At 34.6% G+C, this 15208-nt stretch overlaps 3 long non-coding RNA genes across 7 annotated transcripts; 2 read left to right on the top strand and 1 right to left on the bottom strand.

Moving 5' to 3' along the window:
* The first annotated feature begins 2670 nt into the window (after nt 1–2670).
* LOC126927170 (uncharacterized) lies at nt 2671–8727 on the top strand. Of its 5 annotated transcripts, XR_007715244.1 has the most exons (6): nt 2671–2892; nt 3048–3369; nt 3586–3945; nt 6412–6592; nt 6695–7786; nt 8366–8727. It is a non-coding gene; the product is annotated as an uncharacterized LOC126927170 (long non-coding RNA). The 5 variants fall into 5 exon arrangements; XR_007715243.1 differs by having other exon boundaries at nt 6412–7786; XR_007715245.1 differs by lacking the exon at nt 6695–7786 and having other exon boundaries at nt 2673–2892.
* Nucleotides 8728–8787: 60 nt separating this feature from the next.
* LOC126927172 (uncharacterized) lies at nt 8788–9435 on the top strand. The gene is made up of 2 exons (XR_007715250.1): nt 8788–8986; nt 9103–9435. It is a non-coding gene; the product is annotated as an uncharacterized LOC126927172 (long non-coding RNA).
* On the bottom strand, nt 9162–10674 carry LOC126927182 (uncharacterized). Its single transcript, XR_007715264.1, has 2 exons — nt 9432–10674; nt 9162–9321 (listed from the first exon to the last, which is right to left on the bottom strand). It is a non-coding gene; the product is annotated as an uncharacterized LOC126927182 (long non-coding RNA).
* Between the last annotated feature and the right edge of the window lie 4534 nt (nt 10675–15208).

Here is a 15208-nt window from a genome sequence, read left to right as displayed (position 1 = left end):
TTCCTAGACATCCAACAGGCATAACACACAAAGTATGGCATAAAGGGCTACTCTACAAGCTCAAAAAGATCCTACCCCATCCATACTACTCCATCTTAAAATCCTACCTAACCAACAGACAATTCATAGTTAAATGTCTAGGCGCCACTTCCGCAACATTCCCAATAGAATCCGGCATACCCCAAGGTAGTGTCCTCGGACTCCTACTGTTCTCCATCTACACTGCCGACTTATCTATATCAAACGAGGTAACAATAGCAACATTTGCCGACGACGCAGCACTATTAGCTACCCACGCAGACCCGGCAATTGCCTCATCCACTCTCCAGCGAAGTCTCGACTCCATGGAAAAGTGGTTCCAAAAATGGGGTTTCAAAATAAACGAAAAAAAATCCTCTCATGTAACCTTCACGCTCCGAAAACAAACCTGCCCCCAGGTCACCATTAACAACACAATAATCCCAAGCAAGGACTCCGTAAGATACCTGGGCATGACCCTGGACAGGAGGCTAACTTGGAAAAAACATATCTCAGAAAAAACAAAGCAACTAAAGGAAAAATTAAGAAAATTCTATTGGTTCACGGGCCGGCGCTCCAAACTAAACATACAGAACAAAATAATCCTCTACAAGGCCGTAATAAAACCTGTCTGGACCTACGGAATCCAACTATGGGGAACAGCAAGTAATTCCAACATTGAAATACTCCAACGCTTCCAATCGAAAACGCTAAGATCCCTATCAAGTGCACCCTGGTATGTTACCAACGAAACAATCCACCGTGACCTCAAGATACCTACAGTCAAAGATGAAATACACAAGTCCAGAAGCAGATATAACACAAGAGTCAACAACCACCACAACCCACTAGTCACCCAACTACTGGACACGACGGACCGATCTACAGTTATCATATTTTATATCAAATTAGAAGGGACCTTTAAAAAATTGCATGCAACAACACACTTACAGGAACTCTTGAATTAGTTTTTCTACATGCCAGATTATGTCTTTATATGTATATGTCAATTCAAATTTATTTTTTAAAAAGTCCCTTAATGAAAAACTAACACTTCATACTAACTTAGAACTTTTGAGTTCTTAGAATATTCTGATTTAGTCACTGGCTGTACAATAAATTCATTTACAGATATTATATTTCCACCAAGAGCTAGTTTTATTATGAGCCTTCCTGCATCATCATCGAATCCTTCTATTTGACCATAATTATTACTTTGTTTTCCAGCTATAATTTTCACAAATGTTCCTTTCTCGATTTTAACTTCTTCCTCTTCTTTTTTGGAATCTGTATTTTTGGTATCTGTAGTTTCATACCTTTTGGTCGTAATTCTGGTATGACAGCTGCTACTAATCTGTAATAGTTAGAATAAACGATTGTGAAATAAAAAATGATGTTCTCTGTTTACTTTCCAATAAGTGATGTATTAAACACATATAATTAATTTAATCTAGAGTAAAATTCATACTTTTCATTTCCACCACTTCCCTTTCCTGGTTGCCATCCCATTCCCCGTAACATTGCTACACCAAAAGCATCAATAGGAATTTTTTCATAACCTTCTAACGTAGACTGAAAAATAAAAAACAATATTTATAATATGCAAATGTAATACATCTGTGCATTGCACATCAATATGTTGATAACGTACCTGTTCTTTGCCTCTTAATGATTCATCTTCTACTAAAGGTAAAGTTAAATCATTTGTTTTAGTTTCATGTTCATTCTTTGACTTAAGTTCCTCAATGATTTCTTCCGCCGCTTGCTCTTCTAAAGTAACAACTTTATTTTCACTATCTTCAACTGGCTCTTTCTTTACTGATATTATTGGCGATGCTTTTCCATTAGATAGCTTTGATTTTGCCTCGTTAACACTAGCGTCTCCTACCTTTTCCTTATCTGCCTTCGGAAGGAAAATGTCTGCATCTATTTTATTAAGAATTCTATCATGCCAGGTTTTTGAACCTAGTAATGGAATAATTAGAGGTTCATCCTTTTTTTCTTCCTCACTGAAATAAAAAAATTGTTTTCAAATATATATATTCCGCTATTGGTGATTTTTATAGGTTAGGTTGAGGTTATATGTTTCTTGATTATAAATTTTACTTTTTGAACTCACCCTATTACTTTAATACCTTTCTCATCAAGGCATTCAATGTAATCAACTTTCTTTTTTTCTTGTGGAATAGCATTTTTTCTTAATAGATTTCTTAATAGATTTTGCAAAACCGAAGGAAATCTTCTTTCCTTCTTCTGCCATTTGTTTGTTATTTTAACACTGACTTATAGATCAATACACATGTATATACTAGACATAAAGATTGATGTCACTTGAAACTATGTACATGAATCTAATATCTTATTATACTTTATTAATCTACTCACAATTACTTGCACATTACTAAAATTTCATTCCGACAATATATCAAGCGCCTGAATAAGTGACATTAAAGTAAACATATATGAGAGAGGAAATAAGAAGAACTGACGCCTATGGTTTTCTATGTTACAGAGCTAGTGCTGCACCATACGGCCAAATGCCGAAAGTGGCTAGGATATCCCAGAGAGAGTAGTGCTGCACCATGCAGTCAAATGCCGAAGGTGGCTTATGCTAGTATATACCTGTCTATACGTTTCAATCAGAAAATCCATATTATGTGTTCATGTGCAAGTTCACATTTCCTTAGGAGCTGTATTTTGATAGATTTAAGCTTCTAATGGAGCATTTTAAACGTATAGAGTATACTATGAAGTAGAGTGCGGATCATTTTATATTCATAGAAAATTTGAATGTATGGAAATGTACAAAATGCTCATGATATGCAAAAATATGCAAAATATTCAAAGTAAACCAATCATCAAAAAGTTTAAAAGGTGAAACAAATTTCTTTAATAACACCTAGATTAATTTTTATTTGTTAACGATCTACATTCTACTACGCTTTTAATTCTACCCTAGTTTATGCACCATAGCGCATGACAGCGCTATTATGTCCTTTACAATTTATTCAAGATCATTCTATTTTCAGATCAGACTCTCTATTTTTCTTTTTGCATCCTGCAAATTACCGTATAGAGATGTAAAACGAAAGCTATTGCTCGTTAAAATTTGACGTACTTTTGTTTTCATGAAAATATACATATGTTGAATTAAATAAACTAAACTATTGATAATCACATTGAAAGTATATATATTTATATATAACTTAGATTTCACAGATTATTTCGATATTGAAGTACTTCTTATGTATTAACGAAGAAGATAAAACATACTAATACAAGCATAATTCAACTGAGCGATTATGATAATGTTAATGCGCATCTCCGAACGTGCAGAGGATAAATGAGCAGGTAAGTTGCTCCCATCACTCTCTCCTTTGTTTCATGCAACTGTAACTCTTAGAATGTAATGTATAAATGTATATAACTATCCTTAATCGCATTGACGAAATGATGATAGACACAATTACTTGTTTGTCAGTTGAAGATCTTTTCTTTCCTCTTACTACATATTTATGTACTCTTAACTTGTCTTTTTAGCAATACTATCGCTCGTTTGTTCTACAGTTTTCAGAATTCTACCTTTTAGCGTTCTACACACGATCGGAGCGTAAATGTGCCCGTAGTCTGCCTGTTCCTATAAGCTACTTTAAACGATCATCTTTGATTGTGTTGGCTCGTAGATCATAGAGGAAGCCATTTACCTATCTTTCGGAACAAGAACTACAGTTAAAAACAGCGACCAATTGAGAACAGTAGTTAAGTCCGCGAGTAGAGGGGTGAGCGTGTTTTAGCGGCGACAACAGCACACGGTATGCAGATACGAAGCCGGGGTAAACCGGGAAGCCGTAGTTCACGGACCGTAGTAAGCGTGGTAACTCTAAACAGTCAACGACATTTGAAAGCCGGCCGCGCTCTGGAATTCAGGTAAATTTACCTCTTTTTCGTCTTAAATTTTCATTGACATTTCTCTGCTTATAGATTATTATACGGTTAGAAATGACATGTTTTTGGAGATATCGAGGAATGGTACTTTTAAGTAATTTTGATTTTCATCACTCATAAATTGAACCGAGGAAATTCCATCGATTTATTTACCGGCTGTTAAAAAGTTTTAATGAAATGGGACAAATGGTAATTAGTTGCGAAAATAAGGACAGTTGTGCCAGAGTTACAGTGTTTGCCTTTAATTTCAATTAACTGTACAGCCTGAACGTGGAGATTTTGTTCCTATGTAAATGATGAGATATACGACACACTGGACCGGTTTCTCGATAGTTAACGTCTAAATGGTTAAATTAGGGAATGCTTTAACAAAGTTGATTCAAACATTTGATGAAAAACCCATAATTTACCTTTCTTAGAAATAGTCTTATACTCTTATATATCTTTTATACATTTTTCTTATATATAGAAATCTAACATTTATCAAATATGTGACAATTTCTACTGCAATCAAACATCTTATTTACTCTACGTAATGAAGCTAAGTTTAATTAACTTTCCTCAGTATCTTACATCACCAGTCACGCTCTCGATCCCGCTAGCTAGGCAATAAATCATCAAAAGTCGAGTTACAATTACGTTCTTATCCTACTTCAGAACCCCTCACCTATCCGTTATCCAATTTCCTCTTCGAAATCCCATCGTGAAACCGACAATTAACTACTGTTCATCAGCATACGTACAGTTGACGGAATCGACATAATGAGACAGCGGAGTTAAATGTTAAAAAGTTTGCATATTTTATAATTTGAATGGCGTAAGGGAAAATAAGATGTTTGATTCGCCTAAGATCGTTTCATCCTGTATGGCACCAACATTTCATAAAATATTATATAACACAATTTGGAAAACAGGGTTGAGAATCATAGTGGTGTAAGTTAGGCCATTGCCAGTTTTCATCAAATAATCTTCTGTGTTTATTACCGTAAAAATAGATTACATCTGTTCAAACCGTGGAAACAGAAATGGTAGAGAATAAAGTTACGACTTAATCGGTTCTGAAACCAAAGGGAAGATATGTTTGAGAGTAAAAATGAATTCAAACATTCGGAATTACGACTTAAACCACTATGACATTGAATTTGTCGTATGAAACCTACGCGTTGGGGAACGTGTTGAGGATGTCCCGAAACGTAGTTACAAATTAAGACAGGTCCGCGAGGCTAACTGTAAAAGAGCGAGCGTAACTGTGCGGAGTCGATGTTAACGGAGAAGATCTTCCTGCCGAAGATTTGTTCCGCTATGTCTAGACGTTCTATCCTTTGTTTCCTCGTTGCATTTTTTTACCTTCATTTTATCGCCACGAACAATGTTGCTCGTCGTGCTCTTAACCGTGCAACAGTCGGACAAAAACCCGTTCTATCTCGTATATAGCGTTCTGTTCGACACGGTCCACGAACTTACGGACAGATTTTTCGCGATTAAAAGAACAAGATAAGACAATTTCACGGTGATCTTATTGTTGTATATGTATACGGAAGTCCCATGGTTGTCGAAGTTTGTGCAGTAATTCTTCTTTCTCTTTCTCTTTTAATTATCGCTTTTGCAGAAGAATGACCGTGGTGTAGAACATGATTGATGTTGATGGTGTAGTAATGGGCGGTGATGCTTCAAACGTATATAATACACTTGAGTTGTATCAAGCATGTTTTTACAACTTTGAGTCGGTTCTACGTGTTCTTATGTTATTGTAACGATTAAGTTACCATAAATATAGCAGTTTTCCCAATGGATCCACGCGTCGAGAGAAGCCATATCACGTAAAACATACATTTCCGTATAATGTTGTACAAATAACAGTCTAAGAAGAGTAGACACTCTTTATTACGATCATACATGTATATTGAAAATATAGCGATCGTTGCAACGTTATGAAAAATTATTGCAATGAAAAATTTTGACGGTGGATACGTATCGTTAGCAGATGATTCACAAGTTTCGAATCGTCTGACGGTACTGGTGCGTTGAACTTTCAGTGGTTGGGCGCGTACGCGTGTCGGGTCGAATTCTAGTTCGATTTCGCGGGAGGTTCGATTTCGCTATGGTAAATGTAGTCGAGTGAACAATCGCGCTACCGGATCTACGCGTAGTCCGGAACTCGGCGCATAATGCCGCGGAAACGGGCATTACAGGTCATTCAGAAGTTACGTCTCATAAATTAAAATACATAGAAGAATGGCAATTACATTCTCCTTTTTATTATTTATATTCTATTATTAGAACACGTATCATTTTTCAAAATTTTCCTTGCAATCTACAATTGTTTATGTTATCTTCCTATTGATCATCGACTTTGTCATTTGCATGTCTCATTTTCCTCGTGTTCGGCATTTCAATATCAGGGAACAAATTTGTATCTTCTACATGAAATCATCTCTTTAATTTCAGATAGACGAATATGCGGCTGCTTCTGTTCCAAATATCTCCGTTACTGTGTCTGTTGACGGAAATCGGCGCGGCTGGGATCGGTAAAGCATGGCAGATCCTGCCATACGCGACCGATTCCTGGAATCACCCATCATGGCCACGGCTCGACTCTTCCGCGTTCGAAGTTCGCAGCGTGAGCGGGGTTGGTCATCTCAATCCCTTGTTTAATTGTTGATTTTTTAAAATCTTTGTTTATTAATTCCAGGTTTTTTACATATTTTTTTTTTACATGATTTTTTTCCAGAATAAACGCTGAATTCTGATTGTAGGGTGGTACAGGCAAAAGTACCGATACGCGACGGTACGACATAGCCATGCATTATTACATTTTTTTTTTTTTTTTTTTTTTTTAAGATTATTATTGTAACTTAAATTTAAGCCGCTATTACGCTGTGCTTATGTGCGATATTTTAATTTATGTCGTGAAAGCCTGGACGCAAAAACAGGACAGTTCGTTAGCGTAGGAGGGAACTTCTTCGTTAGACTGAACTCTGTTGATTGACTATTGAAAGCGCAAAGCGTAATAAGTTATAGTAATTCTTTTGCACGAGATTAAATAATTCAAGAGCGTTATTTTTTAGTATTGATTATTTATTTTAAACATTGAAATTTACAATAAACATTTAGAATTTACAACAGAATTTGGCTAATAATTCAGTTGTATGAGAAAAATTTCAAGACAATTATCGATACATAATCCGACATCGCATTTTCTGCATTCTCTTATTTTTCACACAAACAACACATTTTCTTCTCGATAATTAGATGCGACTGTCCTCGAAACAGGTAAACAATTATAACGAGACATTATTGGCATTTGCTTACTGCCGTTACTAAGGAATACATTCATATTTATCTCACATAAATGTAATAGTATTACTTCTACTTGATCGGAAAAATCGACAAACGCGTATATCTGTCCTTAGGCCATGCGGAATACTTGCAAAAAACGCATATATGTGTTCTGAGTCTACACCCATAGCTTTCGCCAGCGCATATACGCGCCCATACATGCGTTAATAAGATAAGAGGAAATAAAAGACAGATTATCGATAAAATACACTAACACATATGTAATACGTGGAGATATTACCACTCAGATTACACATATTATATATTATAAGGGAAGATGTATACCACGTATACATATATGTAGAACGAACATTTCAAACTTGTTTATAACGCGTGCGCACACATACATGCACGCACACGAACAATTTTTCGAACGATAATTATATTAATGATATATATTATGATAACCATTTATATTTTTTAAAATATGTTCTTATGGCATACATATTTATTCCACGCTTCATATCTATCCACATCCGTAACTGTAGGTGACATTGTTTTTTAACAATTTTGCTATTATTTCATAATTCTTTAATTCATATTTCAAAGTCGTAACAGATGTTTCTTTTTTTTCAAGTTTTTCCCACATTGGACTTATTTCTAGCAGCCATGCTTGCTTACAAAGCAATTTTATATCCGCGCAAGAATATTTTTCAGTAGATTTTATTATGTGGTTTACAATATCCATATTCTCTAATAACTGGTTGCTAAGGTATTATTTGAACATATCGAGTCGAGTAACTTCATTTGGTAATGATACGTATATTTTCTTTTCGAGGCATCTGCGTAAAGCTGCATCAATGTCCCTAATAATATATTTACAATAAATATTATTGTTCTGTTATATTAATAATAACGAAGGAATATTCCGAACAACACAATAATTAAGATTAAGATAATGAATAATTATGATATTAAGATATTTTCTACTTAGAAAACATTGAAATAGCGTGATATACATAGCAAGGGCAATTAGTTGCAGCCAAAAGAACTACATTAGAATTTTCGTTAGATACTAATCCATCCAATCTAGAAAGAAGTTCTGATCTGAATCTCTTTGAAGGTTCAGACAATGTACAGTTTACTCCTTTATTTGTGCCTATCCAGTCAATCTCGTCGATCAAAATAATTGTAGGCGAATAATTTTAGGCAAGTTCAAATAAAACCTGTTCAATTTAACAAATGTATTTATTATTTATTAAATATTATATTCAAAATTCCTTAAATTCATTGTTTCATCACGAACGTAATATCATTTCGTTTTCCAAACAACTATTCTATTTATATATGATTATTATTATATATGATATATTCCAGAATCTCTTCTTCATAGACAAAGGAAATCAACTTACACGGATATACTTCTCGGAATCACCTCTCCATTTGCTCACCAATGAGCTGGCCGTTATGTTAAAAAAGGTACAGTGGCATTCTGTTGCGACTGCCTTCGCCAACATCGTCTTCCCTATTTCGTAATTGCTTGTATAGCAGAATACCTTTCCAGGGAGAAAATGGGCCTTTAAAAAAGATAAGGTACTTGAGGAGATACACAATGGCCTCCTTAATAGCAGATTTACATTCCTCTAGGCCTACGATGTTGTCCCAATATACATTTAATTTTGTCAGTATGATTTCCTGCGACAATACAAAGATGAAATGGCGCATAATCTCCGTATTAATTTCCGTAAATGTTATGTAATTCGTTATTTAAAGCTTTACTGAAATCAGTATTTACAATACGTATATTAATCGAAAATAACTTACGCATGAAATGTCTTCAATAATCTTCCATAATTCCAGATTGTCTATATAAAGCTTCTGAGCCTATTTTGATATCTTTGATTGCGTGGATTGTTCCATTAAGATGTTAAATAGCTCTCCTCTTCTGATGAAGATTCATCGCTTTCATTGGCGAAAATTGGTGTCAATGTCATTGCGAGATTAATATCATCCGTAGCGTCACCCGTCATCTTCTGTTGTACATTCCTCCCTTTCACAGACTCACTTCTCGTTTCTTTGCTAACAGATTTGACACGTTTTACTACTTCTTCGAAGATTGAATGATATTGTAATCGATACGTTGAATACGTTGAGAACGTTGAATAGTGTTAAATAATTTAAATTCTTACACTTTGTTCGCATTTGTCATTTCCCTCGTCTTTATTTCCTTTTCAGTTATTTTCTTGCACAATATAGGATATTTTTGGAATTTCATCTTGTAATAATAATTTTCATATTCTGTAAGAATAATTTCCAAATCGACGTTGTCGCAGACTCGATATTTCCGAGGTAGACGAGCTTCCCGGATTAATACATCGCTAATGTCTACATATCTAAAAAATATAATTTTTAATTCATTGAACAAATTTTATGCTATGAGTACACACTATACGATAATCATCAATTAACTGTTTTATTTCTCGGTAAGACAGACAAAAAGAATGTACTGTCTATTTATTATTATATAAATCCTCGGCGATAATTTTTTGCCTTCTGCTTTTTAATTTCTAATTTTTAAAGTTTGAATTTATATATATTTTCATTTATAACTAGTTAATCTACGTTATCGATTGAGTTATTCTATAACTACTGAGTTACCGATGTCGATTTTCAAATTTTGGTTCCTTCCCCTCTTTCCGCACTAATTTCTATTTCGATTGGTCACCGATACTATTCGAAAAAATTGCAACTAAGAAGATATCTAAATATATACACATAATATAAATATATAAACATAATTTTGTTATCTACTATCTTGATACGTGCAAAGATAAATCTTAATGATATATAATACAGCGTAAATGGTTATAAATAATTAATTATTGACAATAATTATAAGAATTATCGAAAGAAAAAATCATAGATACTATGTGCGAGTGTAAAATATCGCAAAAAATGAACAACAATTGTGAAAAACGCAATATGGCAAATCAATGACAAAACACACTCATGACTGTCATGGAAGTTCCAAAGTCTAAAATCTAGAATATTCCTTACCTCTTTTCGCAAATTATGAGATATCTTATTTGTGGTACCTTGCAGCGATAAATCACCGTTTATTGTAATAGTTTTAAATGTGATAATGATATCCTTGTATTGACTATCGTTTCTCGATAGTTACGAGAATTTTCGTTTATTACTTTGAGACAATCCGTCACTTCCTTTCTCTTATAAAGTTTCCCTTCAACTCCGTTGAAAACTGAGCATCAAACAGGAGACGAACGATTTGTTGTCATGGCAATGTTAGTTCACACGTAAGCAGGGTGCGAATATAATGATGGAATAGTCGAATCCTGTCTACTGTATAGTAAGATGGATGCGACATGGAAATAGAAAGAGAAGGCTGTATATAAGCATTTTCTGTCCTTGTTTAATCAGGCATGCACACTAGTGGACACTGACGGCGCTTGTTTACCGTTGTTACACATTTCCGGTACAAGTACGCGGGCATTAGAGAAGGACGGAACGGTCTCTCTCTTTACCCCTATATCGCGTTTTTAGTTCGCTCACGCGCTCTGTACTTATATCTATTACATTTCCACCATAAGCAGCGGCCGTGCAGTGACTTACAAAAGTTTCGAACTCGCGGACGTTTAATCACGTTCCCTACTCCGAAGGGGTAAGTACAAAGTTGCTCGTCTCAGTACTCTTGTTAGAAGTTTTATCATCTTTTTCATTTCGTGGCTACAAGTTTTTCCAGGAAATTCTTATCGTTTTACAAGGGCTGTGGGACACAGTGACGTCAGCTATCGATCATATACGCGAATTTGTTGTAAATTAATTAGGAGAATATCTGGAGTTCTTTATCGTTGTCAGCTGTAAAATATTAGAATTTTTCATTTATAATTGTCATATTTTCGACTCTTCCGTTGCCAAGACCATCTTGAAAGATTTTTGGTATGTTCCATCACCCTTGTTAAAAGTGTGCCCATTGGTTAGATATATTGATTTTAAAAACCAATACGTATATCAAGTTTATTATCTCACAGAAACAAAGAAATTCGTTTTATTAACGAATTTTCGATGTTTCTTCTCAATTTCCTTTAGTATCGAACGAAGAACATTATTTGATCAAACGTTTCATCGTTCAGATTGTATTTCGTTTAAAAAGATTGAAATTGATATTGAGATAAAATCAAAAAGTATCCGTTGTTCTCGAACATTCTAGTATTCCTTCGCCGCCCGGGAGAAAGACAGGTATGAAGAAAGAAGATATTTTTTTTATTAACTTTTTAATATTGATATTTCGACAAATATTGACGTGTGCAGTGAGAAGATCCAGTGAAATTTTGAATAATATCGTTTTAATAATTTGTGAAACGAATTAGTTTGGTTTTTTCCATTTTTATTAGTTTCCGTCAATGCTGATTGACGCGCCACTCCAGTTTCCATTTCCGTTTCTCGAAATTTTCTACGTCCTTGGTCTTTGGGACTCTTTGCCCAGGTAACTGCATTGCTTCTGGGTACGTCTCACCGTTCGGGTCTCTCGAGCTTTCGGTGTCAGTTGTTACCGTTGAAGGAAGAGAAGCTGGTGACGGATATTATCGAATAAATCGTTTATTCTGGAAAAGTTCGAGTAAGTTCGTTCTGTTTGAATAAATCAAGACATAGATCAATTTTTATCGTATCATCGTGATTCGCCATGTCGTACGTTTGGTTTCGGGATAACATATGTTTTTAATTTGGTACTTTTAATTTGAAATTTTACGTCTATGATCGTGACAGGAAGATACTTTCAGTGAATTATAAATATTTCAAATTATAAATTATAAATATTTGTTATAAATTACAATCATACTACGGGGAAAAGTGAAACATATGTTTTCTTGTGGAACATGTGATAGTAAATTATTCGAAGCATAATAATGCTTAATTAAACATCTATACGGTAACATTTACGGACGAATATTCGGGTAATATTATCGCGTCGCTCTAATCTGGCATTTAATGCTTTGATTGCGGTCTTTGAAATGGCATCGCAGATGCTGGTATAATATCACACGAAAAAGGAAGGACCAGTGGTTAATGTTGCAAGTGCACCAGTGCGTTGCAGCCATCGGGCGTGGCTTTGACGCCGGTGCCGCGGAGAGGCGCAGAACGTGTTCGATCGATCCGCGAACGCAGCCCGTGCTCATACTGCGACAGAGTTCGTTTCAGTTAGTCTCAGTCGCTGTTTGGCCGTCGATAGCGTATAGTCGCGCCGGCCGACGATTATTTTTTCTTTTTTTGTTTCTCGATAATTCTCTCGCAACACTCGTTCTATACGTACACCATCAGTTTATCGCGTGATCATTGTTACCGCTTCCCCTACTTTGTCACGTCCTTCAAAGAAGATTTTCCTTCAGTTTTTTGTTGTTTGGGGAAAATTCATCGCTCGGACACATGGATTTATCGACACGACGGTTTATCGAGGCATCAGCGTGATGTACTTTTCAAGTTTCATATTTTCTCTATGATACTTTCTAAGGAGAATTTAGAATTCGAACGATATCAATTTCCAGGAAATATAGGTCTTTATGAGACCATAGGTTAGGTTAGGACCATAGGATAGGTTTGAATTTAATTAACTCTCTTATAATTGGTATTTCAATTTTTTAATTCCTTAAATTTAGCTTTCTTTATGCTGTTAGATGATGTAGCGCGGGCATTTTATGATATATCGAATATATTCGTATATATTTTACTTTATACATTCGATAAATTTCCTTGGTTGGCCGGCCTGCAACCCACATACGGCACTTAATAAAAATTTGTTTCGTTAGAGGTCGGTGTTTGTTCGTCTTCGTCATAAAAATGTCATGACGTCATATCATATCACAAGGGTTCTTCTGAAAGCTAGATATTCAATAACAAGATTAATGGTTTTCGGTAGCTTGTAATGTCAAGCTTTGAACTGGCGGGATCGCCTTGCTGTCAAATCGCCATTCAGCAGCGACCATATTCTTTAACTACGTTCAAGACGTATATCACGCTACAGAAACCATCAAAGGAGGATAATTGCAAGTTAGTTGCCTCTTAGAAACGAGACAGTTGGTTGTTACTTGTTATCCGTAGTTGGTAGTTGTTCTCCTTAGTCGCCACATATTATAGAGACGACATTCATAGTCACCAGTTGCCTTCGCTAATAGTTTCTTGTTGTCTGTAGTTAGTTCTCGTCATCGCTATGTATTCCATCAATCACGTAAAATTTAACATATAGGATTTTATTCTTTTTTATTCTTTCTGTAGGAAGATTCTTTAAGTAATATGAATTTAAGTAACTATTTTATGATACAATAAAGAGGAAAAAAGATTATTTTACGTAACGTAATTTTTTAAAGAACTTCGAATTTAAAGGATTCAGATAGATATCTTAAACGTAATTAAACCCTCCATATCGTAACAAATTGAAAGAAATTGCGCAAGAAAGTTAATACACTTAATGCATAAAACATATATTTAAAATCCAAATGTAGGCGTTGACGCGTGCGTGCTACATGTTCGAAACGTTCGTTACATCCGCGATAAAATTTGTAACGACGAAGAAGCTTAACATATGGTGTGCTTCAAGACGACAGTAAAAAGTTTTGTCGTATTTTTCGAAATTTCTTCCATTCTTAATAAAAATATATTGTATAAATATAGTAGGATTTTTCAAATTTAAATAGTTATAATGATTTGAAACTTTACAATCGTACGGTTCTGTTTTATCCTTTGAATATACCTGTCATTTTCATATCTCCTTTTAACTAAACTAAATATTTGGAAATCCTATAATTTGTACACTTCTATTTGTGAATAAGATCGATGAAATTAAAGCGTAACTATGCTTTCAATAATGGCTTCGATGTATTGCTCACCATTATGGCGGATTAACGTCTCTAAGTGATCGACCTTAATCACTAAATGGCAGCCGCGATTCAGTGGTAGAGCCTTACACATGACGGACATTGCAAGCGCTTGTAAGACGTCTATCGTGAAACGTTTCCAATAGCATCGATTACGACGACGGTGAAATCCGAATAGAAATATATATCGCGTATCGCTTCAGCCTGACATGTCTTAAAATAGAATCACAATTTTTCGTTCTCAAAAAAAAAAAAAGAAAAAAAGAAAAAAAAGTCTATAAAAATTATATGCAAATAAAATAGATAAATGGATAAATGGTTGTACAAATTTATAAAACAGATATTACAAATATACGTAAATAAATTATATATTTATAAATTGTTTGTTTAAATATCTGTTTGTTTAAATAAATAAAAGGGATATTTACGACTTACAATGAACGTAGTCCTGTTTTTAGTTTTAAACAAAGCAAAAACGGATAACAACTTTTTAAAATGTAAAACTCAACGCAACAGTGGTTTGTTTTAATTAATCAATAACGTTCAAAGTTAATTAATTTAGAGTGGTTTGTACATTTTGTATGCTCGCCGTATTTTAACGTTTGATGTGTAACGTTTGATGTAGTACTTGATGCCCGAAAAATCGAAAAATAATTAAATTTGATCGTTTCGTCGAATTTACAAGTGTGTATATTCGTGTGAAATCCTATGTGCTTGTGTATGCTGATGTGAAAGGCGGTAATATATTTTTCTTTTTTCGATTATTGTTGTCAACTTTTGTGTGGAATAAATCAATTCCGTGAATAGAAGTGCAATCAATACAGCTTACTATGAAATGATAGCACAACAACAGTACATATCGCCATTGACGTCAGCTTCACAAAATTTCTCGAGTATCGAGGTCGTCCATTTGGGTTAAGAATTTATTTCCAAAATGCCACAAGCACGAATATCTTATGGAAATCCACTGTATTTCCACTGTAATTTTTAATAATCAGATTCCATATTGTATGCTACGATTCGAGGAAAATCCGCAGCTAATTATTATCTTTGCTGCCTTTAAATACCATAAATAGTCG

The sequence above is a fragment of the Bombus affinis genome, unplaced genomic scaffold, assembly GCF_024516045.1.
Source record: "Bombus affinis isolate iyBomAffi1 unplaced genomic scaffold, iyBomAffi1.2 ctg00000078.1, whole genome shotgun sequence".
In the NCBI taxonomy this organism is placed as follows: domain Eukaryota; kingdom Metazoa; phylum Arthropoda; class Insecta; order Hymenoptera; family Apidae; genus Bombus; species Bombus affinis.
This window is presented reverse-complemented; position numbering and strand designations above follow the sequence as displayed.